The following is a 15,610-nucleotide window of genomic DNA, read 5'->3' as shown; positions in this document are numbered from 1 at the left end:
ACAAGGGCTCTGTAGAACTGCAGCAGCATAGAGTAATATGCACCCCAGTTGGTGTTGTTCAGGCAGCAGAGGGCATTGAGGTGCTACCAGCACTTCCACTTGAGCTGACGAAGGTGAGGAAGCCATGTCAATCGGGCGTCGAAAACCAGTCGTAAGAATCAATATGTCCCACTACAGTAAGTGGATCATCATTAAGATAAAGTTTTTGTTCTGGATGAACAGTAAGATGCCGACAGAAGTGCATGACACATGACTTCACAGCTGAAAACTGGAAGCCGTGGGCTGGGGCCCATGATTGCGCCTTGTGGATGGCTCCCTGTAGACGCCGCTTACCAACAACAGTACTGGAGGAGCAGTACGAAATACAGAAGTCGTCTGCATACAGAGAAGGTGAGACTGATGGCTCGACAGCTGCTGCTAGACCGTTAATGGCCACTAAAAATAGAGAGACACTCAATACAGAACCCTGCGAGACCCCATTCTCCTGGATATGGGGAGAACTGTGGGAGGCGCCAACTTTGACACAGAAAGTACGGAGCGATAGGAAATTTTGGATAAAAATCAGGCGGAGGCACCTGGAGATACCATTCATATAATGTGGCAAGAATATGGTGTTGCCAGGTTGTGTCTTAAGCTTTTCGTAAATAAAAAGAGACAGCTACCAGCTGTTGGCACTGGAAAAGGCTGTTCAGATGACAGACTAGAGGGAAACTAGATTATTAATGGTAAAGCGATACTGGCGGAAACCGCCCTGGCATGGAGCCAGGAGGCCCCTTGACTCCAGGACCCTACACAACCACCGACTTATCATACATTCTAGCAGCTTACAAAGAACGTTGGTGAGACTGATGGGCCAATAGCTATCCACACCAAGTAGGTTTTTACCAGGTTTGAGCACAGGAATGATGGTTATCTCCCGCCACTGCAATGGAAAGACACCATCGCACCAGGTCCGGTTGAAGATTACGAGGTGATTCCACTTGTAGTCCAATGAGAGATGTTTGATCATCTGACTGTGGATCTGATCTGGCCCAGGAGCTGTGTCGGGGCAATGTGCGAGTACGTTGAGGAGCTCCCACTCTGTAAATGGAGCATTATAGGGTTCACTGTGACGTTCAGTGAACGAGATGGCTTTCTTTTTCATCCGCCGTTTGAGGGTGTAAAATGCTGGGGGATAATTCTCTGATGAAGAGGCTGGAGCATAGTGCTCAACAAAGCACTCGGCAACAGCGGTTGCATCAGCAGATAAGACGCCATTGATGTTAATGCCACTAACACCTGTCGGGGTCTAGTACCCTGATCTTCGTACAGACTTGGGAAGGTGACATATGGCACCCAATGGTCGAGACATACCTCTCCTGACATGCCCGTTTCCATCTTTTTATGAACTGGCAAATGCAGGCACGGAGCCTTTTAAAAGTTATTAGGTGCTCTAGGTACTGACTTTCACTGGGGAGGGGGGGCACCCTAAGGAACAAGGGATCGCGTTTTCTGCCGCAGACACAATTGTTCTAGTGACCTGCTCAACTATCACATCGATGGTATCATGTGGAGGAGATTCAACAGTGACAGCAGAGGTGAAAGCTTCCCAGTCTTCCTTGTTTAAAGCCCATCTTGGTAGATGTCCGGGGCAATGACACTGGGGGAGTGACGGGAAGATGTGAAAGTGGTCACTACCACACGTCATCGTGGGCTCTCCGGTGGACAGATGGGGGAAGTCCTGCGCTGCAGAGGGGTAAATCAATGGCCGAGTTAAGGGCACACTGAAATGTGTAGGGACCCCAGTATATAAGAGGCAGATGTCAAGTTGAGATAGGAAAGTTCTGACATCTCTACGTCGGTCAGCAAGCACAGTGTCACCCCACAAGGGATTATGGGCATTCAAATCTCCAAAAAGTAGGAAAGTTTTAGGGAGTTGATGAATCAGTGCAGCCAACACATTCAGGGGTACTGCACCATCTGGAGGAAGATATACGTTGCAGACAGTTATTTCCCACATCATCCTTATCCTGACAGCCACAGCTTCAAGAGGGGTTTGAAGGGACACAGGTTCACTGCATACTGAGTTTAGGACATAGACATACACTCCACCTGACACACTATTAAAGTCGCTACAGTTATTGTAATATCCCCTATAGCTGCAAAGGGCAGGGGTCTACATTGCCAGGAACCGGGTTTCCTTGAGGGCAATGCAGAAAGCAGGTGTGAAGCTTAACAGTTGCCGTAGCTCAGCCAGGTGGTGAAGAAAACCGTAGCAATTCCACTGGAGGATGACATTATCGTGAGGCTCGGAAGGCATGAAGCATGCAATGAGGCAGGTTGCGCCTCAGGGTCACCTGCTGCCACCGATTAAGTATTTGTATCCATTCCTATTGTGGATGAGCCATCAGTGAGATCCAGGTCCACAGGGGATAGTGAGATCTCCACCTCATCTGCAGGTGCAGAATTGATAGGAAGTTGTGGTGTTGGGGCCACCAGAGGGTCCTTTTTCTTAGCAGACTTCTTTGTTTGCTTAGCCTCTCACTTCTCGTTAGGGGCTTGCTGGGAGGACTTCTCTGAAGTAGCTTCAGGCATGGAGGAAGACCGAGAAGCTCTTCGTCCAGCAGCTTTTGGCTCCTTTAGTCACTGGCGAGTGTCCACTGTGGCATTAGTGGACAACTTGGGAGAGAGGATACCAAGGGACCCCTTCTACATGACAGGAGCCGGAGAAGGCTGTTGCTCCTCCAGCTGAGTGGAGGGGACCGATGTCCCCTGCATTTGGAAGGGCCTTGCTCCCAAAGAAGGTACTTTGGGAGCAACGAAAGAAGATTTTTCCCCCTACCATCAAGGGGGGCAGATGTAGTCTGGAGGCCCAGAGGGCCAACTGTTCATGGCACAGAGTGTGGCACGACTTATTTGTGATGGTGATGTTTACGTAGCTGCAGCGTACGTGGATGTCAACCAAACGGGGTGTAATCGTTCAAATTTATGTTCAGCCTCTTGGTAAGTCAACCAGTCCAAAGTATTGTACTTCACGACTTTCTGCTCCTTTCGGAGTACTGTGCAGTCTGGTGGGCAGGGGGAGTGCTGCTCTCCGCAGTTGATACAAGTGGGAGGAGGTGCACAGGGAATATTTGGATGCAGTGGACGTCCACAGTCTCAACATGTGGCGTTGGAAGTGCCGCGGGAAGACGTGCCCAGATTTCCAGCACTTAAAGCACCACATTGGGGGAGGGACGTATGGTTAAACGTCACAGCGGTAAACCATCACCTTGACCTTTTCTGGCAATCAATCACCCTCGAGGGCCAAGATGAAGGAATCGGTAGCAATCCTGTTGTCTTTGGGTCCCCAGTAAATGCGCCAGATGAAATGAACACCCTGACGTTCTAAATTGGCACGGAGCTTGTTGTCAGACTGCAAGAGGTAATCACGATGGAAAATAATCCCCTGGACCATGTTGAGGCTTTTATGGGGAGTGACAGAAACAGGAATATCACCCAGCCGGTCACAAATCCGAATCAAGACTGCACCACTTCTGATCTTGGACAGTGCTGTCACTTCCCCAAACTTATCCTCAAGATGTTCAACAAAAAATTGAGGCTTCAGTGGTAGGAAGGAGTCCCCGACCATTCTGCTACAGACTAAATACTGAGGTGAATATGGCTCTCTTCTTACTGTAGCCCTACGTTCCTCCCACGGCATAGCGAGGGACGGGAACAATTTAGGGTCATATCTGTCAGCATTGTACTCAATCTTGTCCTTCTTGGAGACTGCCAGCACAATACAGTCACCAGGAAGAGATGACTTAGTACGGTTCATTGCGGGTCATCCACCCTGATGCCATCCACTCCGACCAAGGGCTTTCCCCACGGGCGCCATCCAGCCACAGCAAAGGCCACCTAGCATGATGGCCATTGCTGGGAGTCCTTATGCCCCAGGAAGACAGGCATCTACTCCTTGGCATACGTGGGGCGTTTCCAGCTCAGGCATCAGTAGTGCAATCCCTGTGTTGTCAGGGGGGCACCACCAAATGGATACATGACGACCCCACCACAACGGACTGGTTACCGTGCTGGATATTGGGTACAGAGAAATCCAATCCTGTCATGGGGGTGAAAGAGGACAGGAAACAATGGAAGAAGATGACATATCCCAGAAAGTGTCCTCACCCAAATAGTTGAATGGCAGGTGAAGATGCAGAGCCATGACAAGAGGTTCAGGAGATTGAATCTAAGGGCACTCATGCACCACTTAAGGTGTCCTTCCCCACATGGCCCACACTTCTGTAGAATTTGGAAAGTGGCAGGTCAACCCGTAACATGGGACCTGGACTTATAGGGCTGAACAATGAGACACTCCTTTTAGTCGTATCTTACGATGGGCAGGGATACCTCGGGCCTATTCTAACCCATGGACCTGCAGGGGGAGTTGTGTTTTGAAGTTAGTATTTTGAACAATATATGTCTTTAATCACAAGTGTCTTGATTGTAATTTTTGTAAGGGTGTCTCACCCGAGAGTCAGCAGGCACATTTTCTCTATTGTTTCCGCATATATTTTGGTACCCGACACGTCTTTCAAGCAATGTCCAGCTTCGATGGAAAGCATCGCTTTGTTTCCCATTACAAACAAAATGAATTTTACATGCCCATTTGACAGACTGATGACAAATTAGTATAGTGGGATATTCGTTTTAGCAATATGTGTTAACAAGGACAGCAAAACAAGATAGCCAGTACTCCAGCAGTGACAGCACCATCTTGATTCCCACTTACTGCTAACACCATGCAGCAGAAATAATACATATCTATACAGTGAATATTGCATTAGGCTAATTTGGGACCACTCTGTTGAATGGACATGTACAATTCTGATTTAGAAATAATTTTCTTTGTAACAGAAAAGAAGCCGACACTTTCTGACAGGACCTCGTTGCACGAGAGACTTAATGAGAAGTATTTGTTCAGGTCGACCCCATCTACACATTGCAAGAACGAAACTGCAAATACCTGCTGAAAATAAAAGAAAAAATGTGCCTGATGACCCACTGCAATGAGTAATAATCAGAACAAAAAATCAAGAATGTTGTTTCAAAAGTAACACATGAAGCCATCATGAAACACTCACTGTAGTCATTTAAAATATATCTCATAAATATGAGCATAGTGCCTGAGACCAAAAAAGTAAGGGTAGCTGATGGCAGGACACACGTGCTGCTCCCACACGTCACTCAGCGCTCGTGCCCCTTCGTAGCACTGAATGGCCGTGTCGTATGTGGTGGACTGTGTCGCAAAAGCACGCCACTGCGCACCACTCTGGATCTGGAGAACATTTCTTTGATCCCTACAGTTCCGATTTTTTTCTGAAGATAAGATCGGGATGTTCACCTGCTTTTTGGTAAATTCTAGAATGCAGCAGCCTAGGATTCTGGAGTGACTCTCAGAAAAGGACCATGGCAAAGCTTTGAATCCATGATGGTGCAATCTGTCTTGTCACATGTGATAATATACACAGTTGTTAAGCTATATAGGACCAATTTAAACAGTCACTTGTGCAACAGAACAAGAAGAAAAGCACGGGAGCTACTCCAAAATATGCATATTTTGGACAGAGATGCCACTGAGCATCAATAGGAAAATTAATGTTAACACACAGAACCATAGAGAGAACAATTCACGCAATGAGGCAGAACTGTTTGAAGCTGAACAAAGGGCATAACACACATTTTTGAATGGTCTACACAGTAAAGCTGGTCGCACGGTTAGACTGGAACACTGCAAGACATTTGAAGAAACAATACAAATGGCAGCTCAATTCATAGAAGAGCTATGGAGGCCTCAACTTAATGAGAAACTGGATCATCCTGTTTTCAAACCATAACCAGAAACAAACTATTGTTGGAGCAGCCAACAAAGTACAACTTCATGTAAGACAAAATTCAATGTTTTGCCTGTAGAGTGGAGGACACATTTCACAAAACTACAAGAAGGGGAACACAGAAGACATGGCCACGAATGGGGGGGGGACTTTGGTAGGAGTATGTTAAATGATAGAGGGAAAGGAAGGACCAACATTACTTCAGCCTACCAAAAAGCAAAAGTTACTGTGAGCTCAACTAATGACCGCACAAAGGTCTGCTGATTAATGCAATTTATCATGGTGAAAACACAGGGGATCAGATTTCTGTGATATGTTCTGTGTAATCAAGGAAGAAAGTTGGTGGCAGCAAAGTTGTACAGCTAAAGAGTTAAATGGCACCTGGGTGCACAACTGAAGGGAAGTTGTGATTTGACTTCCTGACAGACCAAGATGAATATGCTTCAGAAAAGTGATAAACAGAGAAAAACATGGGAAAAGTACATGTTGATGTTAGATTTCCCAGTAGCTAACCATGCTCAGATCAATGTAGCACAATGAGAAATCCAATTTGGTCTTCCCAATTATGGCTGCAACGGAAATTCTAAAAATCATACTCAAACGAATGCTAGTGTCTGTGAGGTAATACCAAAACTGTGAAACAACACAGTTATGCTATACCGAATTGACACACGTTTGACTGAATGTGAGCGCATTTGCTTCTCACCTTCTGAACAGAGCGGAATGACAATGGAAAAAGGAACTATGTGAGCTTCTCTATGCAATAAATTACAATTGACATTTTCTAGTGAGGAAAAAAAAAAAATGATGATGGCATCCTCTTGGGTAAAATATTCCGGACGTAAAATAGTCCCCCATTCGGATCTCTAGGTGGGGACTACTCAAGTGGACGTCGTCATCAGGAGAAAGAAAACTGGCGTTCTACGGATCGGAGCATGGAATGTCAGATCCCTTAATCGAGCAGGTAGGTTAGAAAATTTAAAAAGGGAAATGGATAGGTTAAAGTTAGATATAGTGGGAATTAGTGAAGTTCGGTGGCAGGATGAACAAGACTTTTGGTCAGGTGAACACAGGGTTATAAATACAAAATCAAATAGGGGTAATGCAGGAGTAGGTTTAATAATGAATAAAAAAAAAAATAGGAATGCAGCTAAGCTACTACAAACAGCATAGTGAACACATTATTGTGGCCAAGATAGACACGAAGCCCACGCCTACTACAGTAGTACAAGTTTATATGCCAACTAGCTTTGCAGATGAAGAAATTGATAAAATGTATGATGAGATAAAATAAATTATTCAGGTAGTGAACGGAAACGAAAATTTAATAGTCATGGGTGACTGGAATTTTACAGTAGGAAAAGGAAGAGAAGGAAACGTAGTAGGTGAATATGGATTGGGGGTAAGAAACGCAAGAGGAAGTCACCTGGTAAAATTTTGCACAGAGCGTAATTTAAATCGTAGCTAACACTTGGTTCAAGAATAATGAAAGAAGGTTGTATACATGGAAGAACCCTGGAGATACTAGAAGGTTTCAGATAGATTATATAATGGTAAGACAGAGATTTAGGAACCAGATTTTAAATTGTAAGACATTTCCAGGGGCAGATGTGGACTCTGACCACAATCTATTGGTTATGAACCGTAGATTAAAACTGAAGAAACTGCAAAAAGGTGGGAATTTAAGGAGATGGGACCTGGATAAACTGAAAGAACCAGAGGTTGTACAGAGTTTCAGGGAGAGCAGAAGGGAACAATTGACAGGAATGGGGGAAAGAAATACAGTAGAAGAAGAATGGGTAGCTTTGAGGGATGAAGTAGTGAAGGCAGCAAAGAATCAAGTAGGTAAAAAGACGAGGGCTAGTAGAAATCCTTGGATAACAGAAGAAATATTGAATTTAATTGATGAAAGGCGAAAATACAAAACTGCAGTATGTGAAGCAGGCAAAAAGGAATACAAACGTCTCAAAAATGAGATCGACAGGAAGCATAAAATGGCTAAGCAGGGATGGCTAGAGGACAAATGTAAGGATGTAGAGGCTTATCTCACGAGGGGTAAGATAGATACTGCCTACAGGAAAATTAAAGAGACCTTCGGAGAAAAGAGAACCACTTGCATGAATATCAAGAGCTCAGATGGAAACCCAGTTCTAAGCAAAGAAGGGAAAGCAGAAACGTGGAAGGAGTATATAGAGGGTCTATACAGGGGCGATGTTCTTGAGGACAATATTATGGAAATGGAAGAGGAGGTAGATGAAGATGAAATGGGAAATGTGATACTGCGTGAAGAGTTTGACAGAGCACTGAAAGACCTAAGTAGAAACAAGGCCCCAGGAGTAGATAACATTCCATTAGAACTACTGACAGCCTTGGGAGAGCCAGTCCTGACAAAACTCTACCATCTGGTGAGCAAGATGTATGAGACAGGTGAAACTTCCTCAGACTTCAAGAAGAATATAATAATTCCAATCCCAAAGAAAGCAGGTGTTGACAGATGTGAAAATTGCCGAACTATCAGTTTAATAAGTCACAGCTGCAAAATACTAACGCAAATTCTTTACAGACGAATGGAAGAACTGGTAGAAGCCGACCTCGGGGAAGATCACTTTTGGATTCCGCAGAAATGTTGGAACACATGAGGCAATACTGACCCTACGACTTATCTTAGAAGAAAGATTAAGGAAAGGCAAATCTATGTCTCTAGCATTTGTAGACTTAGAGAAAGCTTTTGACAATGTTGACTGTAATACTCTCTTTCAAATTCTGAAGGTGCCAGGGGTAAAATACAGGGAGCGAAAGGCTATTTACGATTTGTACAGAAAGCAGATGGCAGTTGTAAGAGTCGAGGGGCATGAAAGAGAAGCAGCGGTTGGGAAGGTAGTGAGACAGGGTTGTAGCCTCTCCCCGATGCTATTCAATCAGTATATTGAGCAAGCAGTAAAGGAAACAAAAGAAAAATTTGGAGTAGGTATTAAAATCCATGGAGAAGAGATAAAAACTTTGAGGTTCGCCAAAGACATTGTAATTCTGTCAGAGACAGCAAAGGACTTGGAAGAGCAGTTGAACGGAATGGACAGTGTCTTGAAAGGAGGATATAAGATGAACATCAACAAAAGCAAAATGAGGATAATGGAATGTGGTCAAATTAAGTCGGGTGATGCTGAGGAAATTAGATTAGGAAATGAGACACTTAAAGTAGTAAAGGAGTTTTGCTATTTGGGGAGCAAAATAACTGATGATCGTCGAAGTGGAGAGGATGTAAAATGTAGACTGGCAATGGCAAGGAAAGCGTTTCTGAAGAAGAGAAATTTGTTAACATCGAGTATAGATTTAAGTGTCAGGAAGACGTTTCTGATAGTATTTGTATGAAGTGTAGCCATGTGTGGAAGTGAAACATGGATGATAAATAGTTTGGACAAGAAGAGAATAGAAGCTTTCAAAATGTGGTGCTACAGAAGAATGCTGAAGATTAGATGGGTAGATCACATAACTAATGAAGAGGTGTTGAATAGGATTGGGGAGAAGAGAAGTTTGTGGCACAACTTGACTAGAAGAAGGGATCGGTTGGTAGGACATGTTCTAAGGCATCAAGGGATCACCAATTTTGTACTGGAGAGCAGCGTGGAGGGTAAAAATCGTAGAGGGAGACCAAGAGATGAATACACTAAGCAGATTCAAAAGGATGTAGGCTGCAGTAGGTGTTAGGAGATGAAGCTTGCACAGGCTAGAGTAGCATGGAGATCTGCATCAAACCAGTCTCAGGACTGAAGACCACCACCACCACCACCACCACCACCACAACAACAACAACAACAACAGTGAGAAAAGAATTCACTGCCATCATGTATCATGCAGAACTGAATTGGCTACTAAAACTGAAGGATCCCAGAAGTAGATTACCTAGGTGGGCATCACATTTAGGTGAGTACCAATTCACAGTAGTTCATCGACATTGAAAACTACACAGTAATGTGAACTAATTAAGTAAGAGCGTCAGAGTGTGTTCCCCAAAAGGCAGAGAACAACAATTGATGAACATGTGATAGGTCAATATGTACTTTCAATCCTGGAAACAAGATCCTAAATTTGAAGTAGTTGGCGTAACACCTTACAAGAGCAGTGATAAATGTAACCTTATTGTTGTACCTGAAAGCCTATGAGAACAAGTGTTAACAGAAAGTCATCGCAGTCCATTCCCAAGACAGACGCGAAAGAGCAAGTAACCTATGAGTAGTGCAACTCTACTGGCAGTCAAACTGGAAAGCAGATGCTTACAGTTATGTTCCATGTTATGATTATGGAATAAGCAGAAAGATATGGGCAAAACAAAATGATCTCTACAAGAACTCCCAGAAACTTTTTGAATGTGTGGATTTGGATATTACTTGTTCCTTAGCAAAATCAAAAAAATGAGAATCATTATATTTTGACCATTCTAGATCACTTTTCAAGATAATTGTACCAATTCTGGACCAAAGTGGTGTGTATTATTAGTTACACTGGATCTTCCAATAGAGCTCACTGTCTTCTACAAGTAGCAACCAAGTTTCCAATTTTACTTCCAACTCGTTACAGCAAGTACGCAGATTGCTGATAATTAATGAGCTAATGGTGACGCAAATTCCCTGAGGGGAATGTACAGCTCGAAACAGTTCATCGAACCACCGCGAAAATTGGAAGTTATTATGTTGTCAGTGGGCATCATTTGTGGGACAGACAATACATCCTGTGTTTACAACATGAAGGTTCATACTGCCACTCAGCTCTTGTGAAACTATGTACAGTGTGTGAATGACCTCGCAGTTTGACTTTGCAACATCAGCAAGAGGCAGCAGCAACGAACATGTCAGAGACATAGCAAACAAATGACTAGAAGTGTGGAAGCATGTATAGGCTTGTAATTATCAGTCATTCTTCCAGCACTCTGCTCAATGTGATCACACATACATGTAATAGCGGTAAGGAGTAAAGACTTTTACAACAAACTGAATTACGTATATTGGCATTAATGTTCCCACACCCCATAACTACTCATCCTGATGCATCCTGAAATAAATCCATGATATGTGTAACACTTACTAGTGTTCAAGAAACATGATCAATGGTACATTACATTTCTACCAAAACCCTATGAATCAACGAACACACACCTATGTTTTCTTGATACATAATTTGCAATTTAAAGTATTATTTCTAAAGACCAGATTATATGCATAATAAAAACCTTAAAATATGCATGAAACGTGCTTAAAAATGTATGAAAATTGATGAAATATGCAAGAACAAATAATAAAAAAAACATGGTTACTGTGTGCATTATATCTCAAAGTCGAACCTGTGCCTATCAATTATGAGGAAGAGCACTGGCCACACGAAAAATCTGTACATTTAGAAAGCTGACATCATTTTCCGAATACTTTCTGGTAGAGGTTAGGAAGGAGACCTTTCTGGAATTATTTTATAAAAATTTGCAAAATGGGGATGCATACCATGTTTCAAGAACTGTTCCTTCTTTGCTATTGTTGTCGGTAACAAGCAGATGTGGTACGAGTGAGTCGCAGCGAAAAAATCGATATGTACAGGACCAACTTCGAGATATATCGCATGCAGAGGGGCATGCTCAAAAACTCCGAAATATTTTATTTAAAAAACAACATACAATCAAAAATTTTTTTGAACAGCATTAACTTTTAGTTAATACTATTGGACCAAATCATTCACAATTTATTTTACATTTTTCTACTACTGTAAACATAAACAACCACGTACTGTTCCAAATGTTCGGTAGTAAGATTGTGTCTTTGATCACTCAGAGCATTTTTATAAGCAGAAAAGGACCTTTCTACATCAACTGAGATAACCGAGCAGTATTTGAATTTGGGTTTTTTTTTTTTTTTTACATGTTCCATTGATCAATCACACGGTACAGTAGCCATTATCATGTGGAACGTGTCAAGTCCACAAGCAATGCACATATGAAATAAGATTTTTTAACACAATACTAAGTTAAAGAGTAATATTTCTATTATTTACCCCATTCCTTTAAATTGCACAAAATGGATATACTATACTTATGTATTTATTTACTCCTCTTCAAGAATTCATCTATGGTATAGGAGGAGTTGTCAAGGAGATACGATTTCAATTTATTTTTGAAGCTATTACTGCAGTCTGTCAGACATTTTATTTCATCTGGTAATTTGTCGAAAATTTTTATAGCAGCATATTTTACCCCTTTCTGTGGCAAAGATAGGTTGAGTAAAGGATAGTGTAAGTCTTTCTTTTTTATGGTATTATAATCATGAATGTCACTGTAGTTTTTAAAGTGGTCCATGTTGTTGAGAACAAATTTCATTAGTAAGTAAATGTACTGCAAGGCTGTTGTAAGAATTCCCAATCTTTTAAAAAGATGCCTACATTATGTGCGACTATGAAACCCATAAGTTATTCTAACCACTTTCTTTTGAGCAGTGAATACTTTTTGTCTAAATGTTTAGTTACCCCAAAATATTATTCCGTATGACATCAGAAAGTGAAAGTATGCAAAGCATGTTAGCTTACTAATTTCTATATCCTCAAAATAGGCAATTATTCTGATTGCAAAAGTTGCTGAGCCTGGTCGCTTTAGAAGATCCAAAATATGAATTTTCCAATTAAGATTCTCATCTATATGTACACCCAAAAACTTAGTATGCTCTACCCTGTCTACTGACTTCTGTTGATGTGTTATATTTATTGAAGAAACTGTACTTTTTGCAGCAGAAAATTGGATTTACTGTGTTTTTTCAAAGTTTAGAGCAAGCCCATTCGCAGAAAACCAATTAATGACTTTTCCAAAGACGTTATTTGTATAATTTTCAATTGGAGTTTCTTTAACTGGATTAATAATTATGCCTGTATCATCAGCAAACAGTGTAAGTTCAGCTTCCTGTTTCAGATAGGAAGGGAGGTCGTTCACATATATCAAGAACAGAAGGGGATCCATGATTGAACCATGTGGAACACCTAATGTAATTTCATCCCAGTTAGATGAAGTGGCAAACTTATTTAATTCACTGGACCTATGTAAGGAAACTTTTTGCTTCCTGTTCCGTAGGTATGACTTGTATGCTATTCCATTTATACCGTATAGTTGTAATTTCTGTAACATAATGTCATGGTTCATACAATCAAATGCTTTGGAAAAGTCACAGAAAATTCCTATTGGTGACATTTTATTATTTAAAGACTATATTATGTGGACAATGAAATTGTATATTGCTGTCTCAGTGGAACAGCATTTTTGAAATCCAAACTGTGATTTACTAAGTATCCCATTACTGTTGAGATGGCTAACCACTCGAGTACATTACTTTCTCGAAGATTTTTGAAAATGCTCTAAGCAAGGATACCGATAATTATTGTCATCTGTGGTGTCCCCCTTTTGTAGAGAGGCCTGACAATGGCATATTTTAACCTGTCTGGGAAAATACCTTGAGTTAGTGATGCATTACATGTGTGAATCAGAACATCAGCTGTAATTGCTCCAATTGTTTTGATATCTTATTAGAGATTCATCTACTCCAACAGAACATTTATTTTTCAAAGATTTAATAATTTTACTTATTTCACAAGAGGCTGTTAGGTGAAAGTTAATCTGACTACATTTTTTTCAAAACAGACTCTTCCATGTACTGTCTGGCTTTTTCTTTTGAACTGCTCTCACCAATTTTTTCTCCTACACTTAAGAAATGGTTGTTAAATACATTAGCTACTTGTGTACTGTTGGTTAGGATGCTCTCATTCTCTTTAATAGTAATACTACCTACCCCAGCAGTTACTTTTCGTGTCTCCCTCCTAACAACATTCCATATCGATTTGATTTTTTTACGGAGTTGTTAATTTCTTCTCTAACATATATATTTCTTGATTCCCTTACAACTTTTCTTAGTATGTTACAATAATTTTTATAGTGTAAAACTACTGCTGGATCTTTGCTAGTTCTTGCTGTCTCACACAGTTTTCTTTCCCTTTATGAAGACACTTTAATACCTGTAGTAATCCAAGGTTTCTTTGAAAAGTGTGTGGTGTTACATTTAGTAATTTTCTTTGGGAATCAATGTTCAAAAAGGGATATAAATTTATTAAGAAGTGTGTTGCATTTATCATTAGCATTTGGCTCATTATATACATCTCCCCAATTAACATTTCTTAAGCTTTCTCTAAAGTGCTCTATAGATACCGGGTTGAGCGAGCTCACACTTTTACTTAATGGTTTCTGGACTCTACACCCTGTTAGGTTCTGTAAGTTAATCAGTTGTGCATCATGGTCGAACAATCCATATACCACAGGGAAAGCGTGTGTTATACATCCTCTTTCTGTACAAATACATTATCTATTAGCGAGCTACTGTCCTGCGCTATACATGTACGGAAACTGATCACTGATTCTAAGTTATATGTTGTTAATAACACTTATAGTTCACTTTCCCTATCAGAATTACTTAGAAAGTTTACATTGAAATCACCACAGATTAATAACTACTACTTTTTGTCCGACAGACTTTTTCATGAATAGCTCCCAGTCTCCTAATGGGGACCTGTAGACTGTTGCTAATATCAATACTACATTATCTAGCTGAAGTTCACATGCACAAAACTCAAAGTGCAGATCAACACAAAATTTGCTTACTTCTACAGTTTTGCATTTAACCCTTGTTTTATGAAAATTGAAACTCCTTCATCCATCCTATATCTACAAGTGTAAGATGCTAAATTATACCCACTTATACTGACACTATACATGCCCACAGTTACAATATGTTGGCACTTATGGTTTCTGGTAAAAGTTCACCTGTTGCATTAATAAAACTATCAAATTGGCACAAGGGTTCAAAGCCTGGATTATTGTTTAAAATGTTTTCGAACTTTTCTTGGGAATACCTCCGGCAATGAGGAGTTCACTAGAATAATTTTATTCATTAACTGAATAGATTCATTCAATGCCAAACCTTGAGTTTCAAGCTTTTTAATACTTGCAGGTATATGGGAAAAATGAGTACTAATCACAGCAATGTCTTTTTTAATACAGGAATCATTAAAAGCTTCCTTGCACTGGCAAACTGCCAACGTCTCTGCACTATCGAAATTGTTTACTATCCCTCTAATGGCCTCAAAATGTTCATTTAAAAAAACACAGCTTCAACCCACATACCCCAACGAGTTACCACTGGTTCGGGAGGTCAAGGCACGTTTGGTGTTTTTTTCTTTGTACGTCTTGATGCAAGCAGGAGCCTTTAGAAACACTGTCTTTGAGGATGAAATCAGTTTATTGACATTCACAAATGTGGAACGTACTCCTTCAGCAAGGTGATGTACTCAATGAGCAAAGCACGTCCCATTAATCAAATTGGGATAAAACACTCTGAGGGCTTTTCCTGCTTTGATCATATAGGGAGCAGCATCTGAAATAAACACAAACACCCTTTCATCTGCAGAAGATTCTGGAAATATTTTTCTAATACCCTCATTCACAAATCTGGCAATCATAGGATGATCTACTTTTTCAAGTTCTTTGCAGGCCGCTAAATAGGTAGAAGAAGGCTCTTCTTTTAAAGCACCAACAATTAAGTTTGCAATGTAAAGGCCACAAGTGTTTGTAGTTTCATCAACTGAAATCCAGATAATGCTGTCCTCGAGTTCATAGTGTATTTCTTCCAGAACATTTACGTAAATTGTCGGTATGTAATTTTTATGCAGTGTTGATTCATCTGGTA

Source organism: Schistocerca piceifrons, chromosome X (genome assembly GCF_021461385.2).
Source record: "Schistocerca piceifrons isolate TAMUIC-IGC-003096 chromosome X, iqSchPice1.1, whole genome shotgun sequence".
In the NCBI taxonomy this organism is placed as follows: domain Eukaryota; kingdom Metazoa; phylum Arthropoda; class Insecta; order Orthoptera; family Acrididae; genus Schistocerca; species Schistocerca piceifrons.
The sequence above is the reverse complement of the archived record's forward strand: the minus strand, read 5'-3'. Positions refer to the sequence as shown.